The sequence below is a fragment of the Phyllostomus discolor genome, chromosome 11, assembly GCF_004126475.2.
Source record: "Phyllostomus discolor isolate MPI-MPIP mPhyDis1 chromosome 11, mPhyDis1.pri.v3, whole genome shotgun sequence".
Taxonomy (NCBI): domain Eukaryota; kingdom Metazoa; phylum Chordata; class Mammalia; order Chiroptera; family Phyllostomidae; genus Phyllostomus; species Phyllostomus discolor.
The window spans coordinates 9,486,402-9,504,286 of NC_040913.2; the positions used below are offsets into that span (position 1 = coordinate 9,486,402).

Below are 17,885 nucleotides of genomic sequence, written 5' to 3' on the forward strand. Positions count from 1 at the left end.
ACTGCCACTGTGCCCTGGGGGACTGACTTCTGGGACTCCCATTCAGTGGCCCTGCTATTTTCTTCCGCTGTAAAAGTACACCCTTTTAAACATAAAAATCAGGCTCACGTGCTTAAAAAAAGCACTAAACTCTATGTTTTAATTTGCCATCTGCAAGAACCTAAACTTCATTATTCCAAATATACAAACAAAGCAAGTGAACTAAAAACATTCAACACACACACAAAAAGGGTCCTCAGAGAAATGAGCATTAACATACAGTTGTCAACTCTTGATCATTCATTTCTTAGATTATCTACTCTGTAAATCTTCTGAAACAAATCTGAAATTGCGTGTGGGCTTTCTGCAACCCATTTGCTGAGCTGTGTGCTTCCTCCACCTAGTTTATGAGATTTAAGGATACCAATTAAATATTAATCAAAGGAAAGGAAGTATCAGAAAGTGGATAAATATAATAACAGCATCCATATTCGTTCACATATATTAAGAGCATCGAGTTAAATACGTTTGCAAGTGTTGTGTTACCTCGGTTTAAAAGTTTACACCCTATTGATCTCTATTCCATTAGCGCATGTAGTTGAACAAAGAACACCCATGCGTTTCTCACATTCACCCAACTGTCCACCTCTCCCTTCCAGCTGGTTACTGTTTTCTTTGGTTCTTTGCAAATAATGAAAATTAACATTCCAGCCATTCCACTTATCATGTCAATTCCTACCTACATATGCATCCCCCCTTTGACCCAGTCACCTCACCTCTAAGATGCTATTCTGAGACACATCGCCATGATTTGGAAACAATGCACACACATTGTTTGTGAAAGCAAAAATCCTGTAGGTCACTCTCCATGGGTCTCTGCTTGTATTTATCTGTTAACTCCCCCAACCATTACTGATAGTAGCTCTATCCCAGAAGATTAACCCATCCCTTAGTTTCTTGATAAAACTGAAGCCATCTGTTTGAGCTTCCAATATTTTGTTTCTTTCAACCTCAGTATCTCACCCTTCTGTTTTATCACACACTCGCCGCCACACACAAATCATTCCTAGTTGGGGAATGATTAGAGATAAATATTGTTGGAAAAAATAGGTAGTACTAAATCCTCTTCGTCTGATAGTGAGTCATCAATTCAAAATGTCTAAAATATAAGAATTAATTACCAAAGAATTAAGTAAAAGAGATAAAAGTGAGACCAGAGGATGGTGACAATTTTCCTGAGTGAAATATTTGACTTTTTAAACTATGTTACAACTTTAAAAATAGCCTTTTTCGTTAGCAACAATTAACCTCCCTGGGTGGTCTGTTTCCCTAATATTTAAGGACAGAGTCTCAAGAGAAAGTTGACAAGAAACTTTTTTTTTCACTATAACCCATTGGCTAGGGCTGCTGAGATGGGCCTGAGGGAATTAAAGCCAGTACAGAAACTTTGGGCGAACTCTTCTCCGTAGATTCTGAAAGTCTCGGAGATAGCAGGAGTCTGGGAGGAAAGGGTGAGTGTGTTTTGTTTGAAATTTCTCCCCAGAGATTTCTGAGAGATTCCTCTGAGTTAAGAACTGTTACCTTATGGTGAGCAAATTTTTCTCATAGAGTTCATGAGTTTGTCTCTTCAACTCAAAGCAAAAGGATGGCCCTATTCTAAGTAGGTATTTTTTTGTTTCTTTCACCCTCTTCCTCAAAAACAAAAGGAAAAAAAATAAAAATTCTGACCATCCTATAAAAACAATGTAAAAATGTTTCTTTATGGGATTGTATATTGATCCCATTAAATAACATATCTTATAAAAAGTCCCTAGTAAATTCTGAATTCAGAAGCTGTGTAGTAAATATGATCACTTACTGTTAATGCCATCTCACTGAGGACGACTGTATCAGTGCACATGTGAAACTGTAAAACTGAGAGGCTACCCCGGTCCTACACACCTCGCCTTTCCACCCTCCCATTCCAGTCCCACCCCAGGCAAACATGGGCTCTTCAGAGCCCGCACTGTGGCTACTTCTTCCAGGCAAAGAAACTCACGCAGAAGATTCAGAATCGGTTCCACTGCAATGAGCAAAAGAGCTCTTTTGCCGATAAGCACTAAGTGAGTGCTTAAAGAAGAATCGCTACACCAGATGAAAATCACTGGACTGCTTGCACTTTCAAACCCAAGTGTGAAGCTGAGGGAAAGAGAGTAGTGGTGCAGAAAGAACACCAGAACCCACAGGGTGAGAGAAAGCATGAGACATAACGCGACTGTGGCAAAGACCACTGATGCCCTGCTCTGGTTTGGGGGTGTTGTTGTTGTTTTGAGAGAGAGGGGGAAACAGAGGGAGAAGAAGAAGGAGAGAAGGAGAGAAGCATCAGTGATTCCCTCCTTCTCACAAGTGCCCTGACCCAGGGCAGAATCCACAGCCCAGGCAAGTGCCCTGACCTGGAATCCAACCAGTGACCCTTCACCCTGCAAGACAATGCCCAACCCACTGAGCCACAGGGGTCAGGGCTCTCTTCTCTGTTTTTTCCAAGGGCAGCATTCCTACAACCTCACCTCAAGAAACTGCCAGACAAAAGGGTCAAGGTTTTGACCAGCCAACAGGAATAGCCTTGAGACGTGATGACTAAGAAACCGCATTGGGTCCCTTCCCTGTTTTGCGCTGGGAGAAGAGAAGAACAAACAAGAAGTCCTCTCTGAGTGAGCGACTGGACAGAGGACACTTCGTAGGAGCGCGGTAGCACTGTGGGTGACCTTACTGGCCTAATCACTTAGAATCTAGTCACCAAGAGTTACCTGATTTCTTATCATTTTTTCTGAACAATTAGGCTGCTTCCTTTTAAACATCTGAAGCTTACAGTAGAAGTAGCTTTTATTGCATTGTTGAAAGCACCATCTATGGTTTGACAGGTCCCCTTTTCTTAAATATTATTTCGACCATCAGTTCACATGTCAGTGTTTAAGTATGAAGGCTGTATGAGGAGACTAAATTGGCTTTACATGTCAGATACCCAGAGGAAAAGAAAAAATTTGGCTCCCGATTAATACTGTTTTTGAACACATGAACACAAGCAGTTCCTAATAACCTGAAATTTGAGAAGAATATTGCAATTCCTTTTTTTGTTTAAAGTTCAGGAGTATCCTAATGGCACTGGTGTCAAGAAATAAATGCACAATAAACACAATACAACATTCATCTGTGTTCGGTCTCCACGCTGAATATCAAAATTTTCCAAATAGGTGGTTTCAAAATCGCTGCATGTTGTAGTTCCTTCTTTTAAAATGCTTCCTTGACAAACGAGTCTCAGAAGTCCGTCCACTGATATTCAACACTGAGCTGTGACAATTGAATATTCTGGGTTGTTTCTTGTCTATGTTAATAACTGCTTTCACTTAGAAAGGAGCATTTATTCTCCTTTCAAAACTTCAACCTATCTTCCAGAGAAACATCGCTCTAGTTTTTTACGCTAGCCTCCTGGAGGCCAAATTCGGGTTCCAATACCGTTCTCACTACTTACCAGCCATCTGTAAGACCTTAGGTGGACCACATGACCTTTCTGGATCTCCCTACATTTTTATTTATTTTTTTAAGATTTTATTTATTTATTTTCAGAGAGAGGGGAAGCGAGGGAGAAAGAGGGAGAGAAACATCAATGTGTGGTTGCCTCTCACACGTGCCTCCACTGGGGACCTGGACTGCAACCCTGGCATGTGCCCTAACTGGGAATCGAACCAGCGACCATTTGGTTCTCAGACTGCACTCAATCCACTGAGCTATACCAGCCAGGGCTTCCTACATTTATAATGAAGATAATAACATCTGCCTTAGAGAATTCTCTGAGCACATACATAAAGCAGCCTTCACAACGCATTCCCTTACTGGGCACAGCTGGCTGCTGGCAGTGACTTGAGTGGTCTACACCATGGTAGCCATTCGTCACGATATGAAGACACCATGCTTCAATCTGTCCTTACTTTGTCACGCACACAGACAGGCACGTCATACTCAAAAGCAACATATCTACGATGTAAAATTCCAAGGAATGAGAAGGCCCTGGGTGAAAAAAAAAATCTACAGAAACGAGGGGTGTACCTTATGCATGCAGAAAATGGTGTGTTTGCAAAGCTAAGTTTACTTAGAGAATTAGCATACTTCTATGCCTCTTCTTGGCATTAGGAACAGGAAGTGGTAGACTTTCTTTACACTTCCTAGAAAGAAATCTTTGTTCTAATCCTTCCACGGGTGAGCCTGGGAACTCTGGGGGGTGATAACCGTGTGCAGAAATCTCACCTCCAATACAAGGGTGAAAAAATGCAGTCGGTGAACCAAAGCAAAACCTCAGACGCCATTCATCACTGACCCGGCACTACCCTCTAAATCAGAACACCTGGTGCACTTCAGTGGCCAGCAGGTATCATTCTTACACCTCACAACTCTTGCATGGGGCTACTCTTGCATGGGGCTACTGTAGTATTGGCTACAGTATTTACACAGTCAACCAGTTGTGTCTATTCTTGCAAAATTTACACAGATCATAATTAAAAAGCAAACAATCCATTTAAGATGACATGACAGAACTTTTCAGGTACAAACCTCAAAGCAAAAACAGGAATGAAAGTAGGCCAAGTTTTAACTTCCTTTTACTTTCTATCTCTGAAGAAACATAAAGTACTTGAACAAATCCTTTCTTCTCTCCACAGCAGGAAAAGGATTTATAGCATATGGATTTTAAAGATAGGAAGAAAGATAAGCTACCCATTGCCCTGCCTCACCATGAATTTTATAACCCTATACTTTCAAACGAGACACTGAAAACCACACACTTTCTTAATCTTTTATGCTAAAAAGCACTTTTCAAATTATGCAAATAGAATACGGGTATCCTTCCAAAGGTAAGAGATGTGAGTAAAAAGACAGTTCTGCCATCCAGTAAGTTTAGGAAAGTATGAAAACAAGGTTAAAGAAGCTACGTGAAGGCAGGATCTCAGTGAGTCTTTCACAGTCAAACGGCCACCGTAAATCGCTAGCAGATGATTATTACACGGCATTTCCAAACCCATCAGATGGGTCTTAACCAAATCTCTCTTCTTACCTCAAATGACATCTGGGGGACCCGCTGCTCCACACCAGTAGTTCTCAAAGGGTGGCCCCCCTGCCGAGAGCATCAGGTTGGGGGGTGTCTTCCCTGAATCCGCAGCACCGGGGGTTCGGCCCAGCAAGCTTTGTAAAGAAGCCCTACAGGTGATTCTGATAGACACTCAAGTCTGAGAACCAAGGATCCAGCTAAATCATCCTCTGCGAAAGTGAAACAGGGTTTCTACAAGTATCTTAGAGAAGAAAGGGTCTTCAAACTACCGTGGATCTTTAATAATAGGCCGTTTTTAAAGGCATATCTGGTTCTTCTTTCCTTATCCAAATCTGTTTTGATTTAAAAAGCACCTACTCTTTTACAAATTATTGTATATACAATGTTTTTATTCGTTCTCTTGTTATTTGATGGTTTACTCTTAACAAGACAATATTTCTAGTGCTTATTAAAGAAAATAAGTATCTAGTTTTCTTGTGTATGAATGAGAATGAAAATACCACTTATTTTACACAACCCAGATTTCCCATGTGACTTTGAGAGACAGCAGAAGTAGAAATATGTCAATGTGTTTCAAAAACATGTGTCTATGAAGTAGCTAAAGTAGTAAAATTTACAGAAGCAGAATGTAGAAAGGTGTGGAAACTAGTTTTTGAATGGTCATAGAGTTTGAGTTTCACAAGATAAAAAACTTCTAGAAGTCTGTTGCACAACAACGGAAATATCAATAACACAAATGAACTGCATCCTTAAACATTTGTGATATAAATTTAATGTTATGTGACTTTAATCACAATTAAAAATCAAAATGTCTCTCTTCAGCTCCTATGGTGAAACCAAAGCACTAACAACATTATTTCAACATCCATACACTCCAGTATTGAAGTATAGTATTGAAATAAAAGATATTTAATTCATTGGGACATAATATAAAACTATTTTCAAAATAAGGGGTGTGATTAAAAAATGAACAGCACAGCACTAAGGGGCTCAACTCTAACTTTTTTCTTAGAAAAGCCAGTTTTAAAGAATAAAGGAGCCCTGGCTGGCATAGCTCAGTGGATTGAACGTGGGCTGCAAACCAGGCATCGCAGGTTCGATTCCCAGTCAGGGCACATGCCTGGGTTGCAGGCCATGGCCCCCAGCAACCACACATTGATGTTTCTCTCTCTCTCTCTCTCTCTCTTTCACCCTCCCTTCCCTCTATAAAAATAAATAAGTAAAATCTTTAACAAACAAGAATAAAGGATATGTTCCCTAGTCTAGATTTATCCCACAAGCTACTATAGAATTCTAGGCACTGGGTTTGCCAGTTGCTGGAGAAACAAAGACGACAGATACATCACTCCTGCCCTTAGCAACCTTAAAGTACATTGGAAAGATACTTGCAAAAAAATATTCACAAAGTTTTTCCTTAAAAATCCCACACAGTTGAACAATTAGTTTTTTAAAAAAACATGAAAATCAAAAAATTGAATATGAAACAAATTTTAACCATAGTCTTTGCCGATACATACTTTCACAGTATAGCTAACATTCATTGTTTAGGTTCTAGGAATCTAAATACTTGAAGATCAAGCTCAGATGTGGATTTGAGGAATTAGGTTGTAGTAAAGGCACCTTGGTTTAGTCTGAATAGACAAGATTTTTGAGAAGCAAAAGCATTTATCATAAGCTTTTAATGCCTCCAATATAATCTCAGATTTCTCTACCAGCATTCATCATTTCTGTCCATATAATGCCCGGCAGTTTATAAAGCACTCTCCTTGGCATTATCTCATTTGATCCGTACAACTCCTAATAAGGCTGGCGGATATTATCTTCATCATTTTAGAGATAGAGACGCTGAAACAGAGGGAGACCAAGGGACTTGCTAATGGTCACCAGGCTATTACTTGCAAAACCGGCACTAAAAACCAGGCTTTATTTTCATTACACTAGTTCATTTGTCAATTTCTTCACTTACGGTAAAACCATGAAGCAACCTTTGCAAAGTATCGTAATTTAACTAATGATTAACCAAACAAATCATGTCCTTCGGGGTTGGTATGGGGCTACAGGAGATGTCATGGGGAGTGATTTATAAGGCAAAACCTCCCTCCCCTGGGTTCTGTTTTCTCTAGTCATGGGGCCACGTTGTGACATCACTTCTGGTATCTGAATGACTCCTTTGGAAGCACTGATTCATATCCTCATTCCCTTTAAAAATACTGAAATGAAGGATGTTATCCGTATGAGACCGAATAGAGTAGACATACAATATAAATTCTTGCATACAAGCCACCTAAGAAGTTAGCCAGAGGGGAAGAGGTAAGCTGGAAAGAAATAAGAGCCACATGCCCAAAGAGTTGCCAAGTAGGCGGCAGGCTATTAATGATGGGATGTCAGCCCAGACAGGGATGCTACACCCGGCCGCCTGCCCCAGGCACTCACAAAGGAAGGTATAAGGAGCTAGCAGCCAACCACTCTGGTGGCTCCAGGGACCCTGTGCACCCTGAGCTCTACGACCTTAAATCCCCACCCCACACCGGCTCCTCTTCAGGGGAGTCTCAACAACGAGGTATTCTGTGGCCAGAGTGTGCTTCTAAGAGATTCTCGTCCTTTGGCACTCCCCGCCCAGAGCCATCCCCCAATTTGGGCCCATGCACACACACACACCATTTTTTTCTAAGTTCAAAGTGTAAAGACCAATAAAATTGCTAGCGAAAAAGCCAAAGGCTTTGGGTATTTTTTATGGATGTTCCCGACTAACCTCGGAGTAAAAAGGTCTCTTGCATCAAAGGTAAAAAGGACCCTGGTTTGTTTATTTGACATTTTCACAACCAGAGATGAGAAAGCTTAAGCCCTGAGGATTCACTTGCTCATCTTTCCTGGCCTGGGGCTCCACACCTTCCTTAGCGCTCGCTTGGCTACAGGTAAATGTTTTCACCTGCGTGGTTACAAATTGAAGTACTTAAAAATTTTCCTAGCTGTGACAGACTGGATTGGATCCCCTACTCCAGGCACCCCTGCAAAAAACAAAACAACTCATGTGTTGAAGCCCTAACCCCTCATACTTGAGAACAGGACAACATTTGGAGATAGGACCTTTAGAGAAGTGAGTAAATGCAAATGAGGCCAGTAGGGTGGAACCTAATCCAATAAGACCGGTGTCCCTACAGAGAGGAAATGTAGACACACCAACACCAGGATTACATGCACAGAAAAAGTGGCTATGTGAGTGAGGGTGCAGTGAGAAGGTGGTCATCTCCAAGTCCAGGAGAAAGGCCTTAGAAGAAACAGACCTTGATTTTGGACTTCCAGCCTCCAGAGCTATAAGAAAGGAGACTTCTATTACTTATGCCCCACAGTCTGGGGTTTTGTTATGGCAGCGCTAGCAAGCTAATATAATACACTAACTGAATCCTGCACCTCCACTTAAACCGAGTTTGAGGTCTGTCGGTTTCTCCTTTGCTGTCTGGTCAAACGGTGTTCTAAAGAATGAAGCTCTTCTCATTTCTACACCTCAAACAACTGTGTACTGCTTAAAACAAAAGGATCCTTTAGTACATGTTGTTAATGTGCACATACTAGGATCGATGACAAAAGAAACATTTCATGTACCCAATTAAGGTCTTAAATGAACCATTTTTAGAAAAATAACCATTAAGAACTTGAAAACAGCCTTTCCCTCAATGAGATGAAAACAGTTGCAATGTATTAGTGCATCTGTTCGCAACATGTCAGCGCTGGCATGCAGGTTAGTCTATAATCAGCAAAGGCTTTCCTTTTCAAGCAGGACTTGTAATATTCCTCAGCATTTTGCCTGATCAAGAGCTCAAATTCACAAGGCTTGAACACACAATCAAAATTTGTGAGTGCGTGAGCTTGGATTGAACTTTCCCCAGGGTTTGGCCTCAAATCCTTACTAAAATCCCCACACAACATTTTCCCCCAGTCTTTACACGGTCTGAGATGAGACTCGATTTGCGATACAATATCGGTATATTGAAGTACTCTGAAAACACAGGGAAACCATTATATCAAAATTAGAATTAGGTGCTTTATAGACAGTCATTTCCATTAATATTTATTCAGGAAATTTCAAAAACAGTGGATATATATTTTATATTCATTAAAGAGACATTTTATGCATTCATACTTATATTTATAGTAGAAAGCCATGGACCCTTTGTAAGCAAAAGAAATGTGAATGAACTAAGCTGAATTTTCTGAGGTCAGATGCTACTTGTTAATAGTTTTCAAATGAAAACAATCTTCTTGAGGGAATTTGTTTCAGGCTCCTAAAAAATGTCTGGTATATATAGTAAGCACTCAATATATATAGTGAATAAATGAATGAATATAGTCACACTATGAATATTTTATAATGACATCTCCAAATGGCACAGGATCATGTCCTCCTCTAAAACCCATTCATTATAGCATAGAATTCTATGTTTTGATACTTAACGTACTGTTTTTGTGCTGATTGCAAAAGGATATATAAAGGAGAAAGACATAATCTATATTCATTTCCAGAATAAATTTCTCACATTCCCCCAAACAAAGGCACATTATGCCTTTGTTTTTGTGGCCTAGTTCATGTTTAGTAGATAACTGTTAAATGAATGAGTAAACACCTAGATGAATAATTTTTCCAACTACCTCAAAGTTTTAAATTTCTTAAGGAGAAGCTGTGTGAGGACAACTTCACATATTTCCCTTGGGGGAAAAAAAGAGAAAATCAGTCTCTGGATCTTAGAGGGAATATTATAAACAGAAATCCAAAGTATATAAATTTTTTGTGACAAATAGTAAGATCTTGCCATGTAAAATACTTTTTTTAACTTTTAGGCAAATAAATTCTATCAGCTTAGCAGCATGGGACTGAGCCTGTTGTTAGATATGAAATATTACTAATGCATTATATGTTCAACTTTTCTTAATATAGCTCTTAAATGCAGTTCTGTTTACCTAGATAGGATTCGGACTCTATTTTTGTAAAAATAATTTGAACTAAATTTCAGAGAGAACTAAAAGTCTTTTTTTAGCCATAAGGATTACCTTTCTAGGGTACAGTTCATTCACATTTGGCTTTACAAGTTGTATTTCAGGTTGTAGCTTTGTGAGAAGTGGGTAAACCATTTTGCGAGTTCCTTAAGCACTTTATTCTAAGTTTTCATGGGAATAAAGCCTACCACCTGTCTTTTCCTAGGTAATCAGGTAATAACTTTTCCAAATTCTAATAAAAAGAAGTATAATTCTGTTTCTGCAGCTGATCAATACAAATGTCCCCAAACTGCTGATCTCTGGCATGGGAATAAAGTTGGGTAAGTCGGTGGGTACGAGCAGGCATCGAAGATCTGGATTCTGTGGTCCATTGCCTGTTCAGGAATTCTCAGCTGTTACCAGCGATGAAACAGATGAATATTTATACCTTCATCTACTGAATCATTCACAGATAGTATATCCAAATAAGACCAGAATAAATTGTTGGAACTCCACTCTGATGACTTACATGAATTATTTAAGAATCTTCACAACCTGGTGCATTGTGCTTCAACAATCTGTGTTTTGAAAGACTTATAAACACAATGATTCCATTCTAATCACATCATTTAAACATTTTCTAACATATACATACATACATGTATGTATACACACAGAAAATGGATCACCTCATTCTTCAATTCCCTCTTAAAATTCACTGCTCAAAATCATTCACATTCATCATTCTGTAAATTATTTCCCAAATAAAGTGACTACTGTTGGAATTTTTAAAAGGCAATTTCAATGGTAATATAAATTCATATATCATGGTTAAAGCTCCACCCAAGTTTTAATTTTCTTTATCTTATTCATTTGATAAATGTGTAATTTAAAGACAACTTACATGTTCTCAAAGCTGAGTTATTAGAATTACAACTTAATTATAATCATTGTATCATTCAAACTAGTCACATTTCCAAACTTGAAACTAAGATGCTACAAAATGGCCTGGTTTATATTATCCAGTTTACCTCATTATCATCCGAAGAGTTGAGTTACTATCAGTTTTTTTTAATAGCAGTTAAAAAACTAATTCTAGCTTGATACTCAATAAATTACTATAATCCCACGGACACAAAATAAACTTGATTTCAGAATTTATAAAACTTAAGAAGGAAGGTCTGACTGTTCATTAGTTATGTTTAGTGCAAGTAACTAAAAGAATCAAGCCCTGGCTGGTGTAGTCAGTGGATTGAGCACAGGCTGTGAACCAAAGTGTCGCAGGTTCGATTCCCAGTCAGGGTACATGCCTGGGTTGCAGGCCATGACCCCCCAGCAACCGCACATTGATGTTTCTCTCTCTCTCTATCTGCCTCCCTTCTCTTTCTAATAAATAAATAAATAAATAACCTTAAAAATTTAAAAAAAAAAAAGAATCAATTACTGGTCCTCTGTGGTAGCTGGAAAGTCCTGGTTCTTTAATGGGAAAAGCACCATTACCAAATTTTAAGTCTGTTAGGGAAAATTAGTAATTTACCTTCCAGCATTACTAGTTCCCATTTTAACAATAAAATAGCACTCACAATACATAAAGGGCGGGGATATTTCATTCATATTTCTTTCCAGAGGATATGAAAGTCTACGCAAAATTAACCTTTATATCTAACAATAAGATTCTCAGATTCGCTCAAGCTCAAGAAAAAAAGTTACCAAGTAAACATTTAAATCACTCATCTGATCTTCCTTAAAAAATGGTTGTATTACTTACTTCTGTTGGGCTATTCCCAGGCGTGTGTTTTACTTGGTTTGAAATCTCTGGAGGAGCTCACACCCACAGCTGCTGGGGAGGCGGCCTCCGCATGCCGCAGCTGCAGTCCGTTGGGGGTTCTCCGTGGAGCCCACCCGCTTCTGGAGGACAGAGCCAGACTCCTCTGACGTCAGTCTGTTCAACCAGGGGGACCCCGGGGCCTTCTGTATGCTCAGCAAAGAGAGCTTCCAGTGACCTTCCCAGAGGATGACAGCCCTCTCTCCAGTGTGGGTTCTGATGATGCCACCACTGGTCACACCATGGTCCTGAGGCTCACAGGTAACGAGGCTACCTTGGCACATTGTGATGGAACTGACACCAAGGCTGAGGTCCCCTCCCTTCGGTCATGAACTCCCTAAAATCCTTTTCCGACCACGCTCGATGTGGGAGGCTGGACATGCATCTCGTGGGTGGCTGCAGGGACAATGGGCTGTTGTCACAAAAACTTACTCATCAACTCCTTAGTGAATGTGACAGACAAGAAGACATTCACTGAGTGGCACTGCATGTGACAGAATTAAATGACCGGGAAGGAAACGAAAACCACTTTCCACTAATTGATGGCGTTGCTGCCTCCATCAAAACTGCGGTGCTGTGCAGAGCCTCTTTCCAGGACCGTGGTCGGGAGGAGCTGTGCGCTGCGGGAGCTCTAGCAGGAGGACGGATGAGCTGTCGCTGACGCGTTTACATACGCTCTGAAGCTTTATTTGATGCACATCAAGCCTCCATTTTTACCGGTGGCTTTAGGCATTATCTAAATTGTAATTTTTATGTCAAAGATTTCTGAGTACTTTTACCTTAAGCTTTAGCAGTTTCTGAAAGCTGTTATTTAGTGTTTTCCAAACAACACCTTGCCTTAGGAGATGGCAAGTGGGACAGGGAGACAAGCAGATTTGATCATTAAATCAATCTGAAGTAACTTATTTGAGTCCAAAATTGGGCGGAACAGGGGATAACATACAAACATTCAAGGTCTGCCGCTGAGTACATTTTTGCCCTAGCACTAAAGTTCCCTGTGGAGACACCTCTGTCCAAATAGCACTCCAGGCCTCTGCTGCCCCCTGACCACCGAGGGAAGGGGAAACTATTATCAGAACAAGTGGATGACGGGGAAGGAATCAATCTTGCAATACAAACTCAACCTTTTTTATTGAATGAATTTGCTTTCTGCTTGCTTTTGGGTCCACAGGAAAAAACGGCAGAGGCCTCCAATCATCCCGATGTGCCATTAACTACAGCACCCGGTCCAGGACATTCTGCGGGGAGTTGGCAGGGAGCCCCTCCCACCTGGGATCTCAACGGAGATCTGCAATCAGCTTCAATCTCCATTCGTTCCTCTAATCTCCACTCATCTGATTTTCTATCCCGTTTCTCATTTGGTCTCCAACTACTGGAGCAACGGAAAAGCTGTGTTACTGTCAACTCTCTAAAGTCCCCCAAAGTATAGGACACTGGGGGAAATGTCCACGCGGATTCCACCTCCTGTGGAATAAACACAGAAATAAATGTTTAAAAATGATGAATATAAAAATATATGAAGGTGGGAAAGGCGGGAAAGGGTTCTAGATAAGAGACTCTGAAAGGGCTTCAGTAAGAAGTTTTAAGTAGAACTTGAAAGCATTTTGCATTTGAAAAGCAATTTACAGAGAAGAGGAGGAAAAAATAATCTAGGTGTGCAGAAGTAAAATGATTTTTAATTCTTTTGTAAAAAAAAAAAGCACATTGCTTTACAAAGTATACTCTCTCATCTCCAGATATAAGTGTGATCTACGTATCTATAAAGATATACATATAATATTGTGCATGTGTTTATATGTATAAACACTCAGAAAAAAACCCTGATGGGAAACATCAATTGAGCAGAAGAGGCAAGAGATCATAGGCGGCCGTGGGGGCTTTTAACCTTTATTTATACTTCTGGTGTCAATGTACATACAGCACACTTCTACCCAGTGGCATGGGCTCATATGCTACTCATTTAATGAAAAAAAAAAAAAAGAGAGAGAGAGAGAGAGAGAAAAGCAGGAAAAAACAGAGAGGAGGAAGGCAGGGAGAATTACAAAGAGAAACATGTGACAACAGAATGACACACGCCTTAATGTACTTCTGTATTTAGAAGATACCCTAGGACTGTAAAATGTCCAGGGGACATTTTTATGACAGTCAATATTCATTATATTGATAAATACAGAAGTAGAAATCAATACTCAAACTTTCAACTGACAGAATGAGAAACAAATGTCATGCGGATGCTCACTTCTAAAATTATAGGCTTCACATGCCTGTGCTAATAAATCAAAATTTAATTTTATTGTCTTTTCACTGATAGAACCCTGACTAAGTCAATACTGTATTAGATTATTTCCTAAGTTGTGACATGCCCCCAATTACTCAGCAAGTACACAGTCACTCAGAAAATAATATTGCTCACAAAAAGCAGCTTGCCTCCAGGGTAAGATGTGTAATTCCAATCCTATCCTCACCCCGCTCCGTGACTCTTCCGATGATAAAAAATGAACTTATTCCATACGTTTTGTAGATCTAATGATCATCGTGTTTGTTTCCACTAAGTTAGATTATGACGACTGCTACGAGTGCTCCCCCAAAAAGACCCTAGAAGGAGGAAGAAAAGAGGCTCTGACCTTGACCAAGAGTTCGAGGCAGGCTTCCTGAGGACATGCAAGTGGAGCTGCCATGGGAAGGACACACCAGAGGTCATTTGTTGCAAGGCGGGCACGCAGAGATGAGAGCAGGTGGGTCCCGGAGGGAACCCGAGTTCTGGTCGGTGTGCTGGGAGTGGAGCTTACCACTCCAGGAGCGTATGGCATCCACGTTAAGTAACTATGTCTTCTTTCTAGCAGCAGGGGAAGACATCACCGTGCTTGAACCAGAGAAGCAGCCCTTTGAAAAGACTTTTCTGGCTTCAATGAGCCAATCCTACCAAGCGACTCCACGTGCGTGTGCTTCCAAGTAAGACCGCCCCAGCTGAGGCACAGGGCACCGATGCAAGGATACCCACAATGCTTGCAGCGGTGCGCTGCGGCTCTCGCTCACTCAGGGCTGGCCTTCAGGTAGCCAGAAGTGCTGTGTCCGCCCACCTCCTTCCCACCACACCTCCTTGTGCAGGCAGAAACCCTACTCACCTGTTCATGGCTATATCCCCCCAGGTGCCTAACGTATTGTCTGGCACCTTCTAGGCTTTCTCATGGACTGAGGACCCTAATATTCAGCTCTTAATATTCTAAGCCAAGATTATCCAAAAATGTTCTCTCTACTTCTACTGCTGATTGTCCACATGAACTGGGCCCTTTCTGATATATCTCACCCTGCGGCTGGACGGGCAGATCAAGTCCCGGGGAAGCAGCATTGGAGGCTCTCGGTTCTAGGACTACACAGACACTTTCCCAGGGGGTTTCCTGTATGTTTGACAACACAGGAATGCACAGGGCCCACTTTAAAACACCTTTTACGGTGCAAGAAATGCTAAAAATGAGCCCTGAAATACTATGCAAATATAGATCATTTATTTTTAGGTCAAAATGGATACAATCTAAATTAAGGGGCTAGTTACTAAGGTTACAGAGAACGAGTGAATAAAGCAAAACGGTATTTCAGTTAGCCTTATCGACAAGTTAAAAAATATATATGCTTAACAACACATATATCTCCACAGAGAGCTATAACAACACATTTCCCCGAGAGCTACATGTCAACTAATCTAAGTATATCTATTCTTTTTTTATTTTCATCTGTTATGTAAAAACCCTGACCATATATATATACACCATTGTCTCAACACGCTGATGAAAATTTAAGTGTATAATCTAACAAACTGTTAATTTGGCCACACCATATCAGCCTTTAGAAAGAAAATAGGCGATATTGTTTTAATGATATGTGGCTTTTTCCAAATTCCCAAGACTGTACAGAATGTTTTTGTCCCAAAATTCTGAAATTAGGCATGGAAAAAATTATAGTGATAGAAAATAATATTTCACCTTCATGTAGATTACAATGAGATCATTTAGAAATAAAATATCAAAGGCAAGGTACAGGAATTTGAGTTTTTAGCCTGAAAAACAAAAGAATGGTTGTATCCTCATGAATCTTCAAATATATAAACAAATATTTCAAAAGAATCATTGGAATACAATAATAGAAGAGGAAAACTGGCATGGATTACCTCACAAAGAACTGAAATCTATAGTAAAAAAAAAAAAAAACTCTGCTGAAAACTACAAATGAGTGATTTAAGAGATCAAGGTGGAAAAACAAGGCCTTTCATACCCAATCTCATGCCTTCTTGGAAGAACTCACATTAGTCCAATTTTAAATTGTCATGTAGAAGAAAATCACATTCCTAAAAATTTTCATTCTTAACATTGAAACGAACTAGTTTGTAACAAAACTGAATTCATCAGGACCCTAAGAAATGTCTTCCTCACGTTCCCAGAGCTCTGACATGGAAACCACCACACTTTTAATCCTGCAGTATCGCTATTAAAAGAAACGAGTACAGCTGGCCTTCATTATTAGTCAACTACCCCTACTCTTGCTTAATTTGGGTTTTACAAGTCATTTTCTTTATAGATCGGTAAGTCATAAACTGAAATAGGTATCATAGTCTGTTTATAATCTTTTTCACATCCAGAAAACATGAGTTTTCCAGTTCATTATTATGCAGGATTTCTAAGTCATTATGTCTTTGTGCCTCTTGACAGAGTACAAAATAAATCACATTTTATTACTTATAGAATGGCAAAAGCCACAAGGCTATATACAACTCTCTATTACTTCTGCCTTTTATAAAGGATATTTACCAGCACAGCCCTAACTCTGATATTTAATCTCCTTAAATTCTGATCAAGTTATTAACATTACCTACATTTGACCGGATAACAGCCATTCTTTCATATTTTAATATTGAGGGGAAAAATTAACACTGCAACCTCCACATATTACTCATTTTCAGGCCCTAAGGCCCTCGGCTTCTGCATTCAAATACAAAGCACGTAAGACTCAAGCTATGTTGGATCAGGGCAATTCAAATACTGATGCATATGAATCCTAATAGCGCTAATGTTATTCTTCCTTCTTACAAATGAGGGTACTGCATCATAGGAACTCTCACCATCCTTCTAAATGTATGTTTCTCTAACTCTGTAGCAGCACTTTTGCCAGACTGTCTGATTTCCACCATCAAATATTACATTACCCTTCTGAACCTTAGGGCTGTGAGCTACCCCAGAAAATCTTGGTAAATCATACTGTTAGGATGTCTTTAATGTCTTATTTGCCAAAAGATCCTTTGGGTGTGAAAAATATCCAAAACCAACCAAGAAAATATACACATATTAAGGGAACACGATAATGATACATATGAACATTATTTGGACTTACAGAAAGTGAAATTAATCTATAAAGCATGACTAAGGTTTTGATGAGGAAGGCACAACAGAACAAATTTCTACTTTAACCTGCTTATTGGAAATCAGACTCTGCAAGCGAATGGCTTTTTAATAGTTCAGATCTGGTGTTTCCTCATTTGGGGGCAGAGGATGGATTACACACACATGTGGACAGTGCTGGGCTGGTACGTGTTTCACAACCTCCTTTACAGGGACAGAGGCCCTGACGGCCAGTGCTTGCCAATGTCTGCGGTATGAACACTTCCACCACGACCAACTGCCAGCCACTACCGGAAGAGGCCAGCCACCTCACAAAATGCCTGCAAATTTAACAACTGGCCAGTGTGGCCCAGGAGGAGCTGGCTCCAGCCCACCACCTGGACATTTGAAACAGCTCATCTATGCAAATAAGTTGCTACAGATTACACAGACGAAAAGAAAACTAACATATATGTCTTAACAAACCCATCTTTCAGAGCATATGGTGGGTTTTTCTACAGGTCGGATGTTCACTCTACACACATCCCCTACCTTTCTGATCACATGTCTTACTATCATGGCTTCTGAGGTCCCCCATGGAGCAACATCAACGGTTTGGAAATGCATCAGCTTTAAGCATATAATTAGCTAGGGCCATATGTCC

General features: G+C 40.0%; 1 protein-coding gene and 1 pseudogene across 1 annotated transcript in view; one reads left to right on the plus strand and one right to left on the minus strand.

The window, feature by feature from the left end:
* GPC6 (glypican 6) overlaps positions 1 to 17,885 on the minus strand; it is a 1,029,119-nt gene that overhangs the window by 986,598 nt on the left and 24,636 nt on the right. The window lies entirely within an intron of this gene.
* Positions 11,795 to 13,147, plus strand: LOC114508808 (annotated as a pseudogene).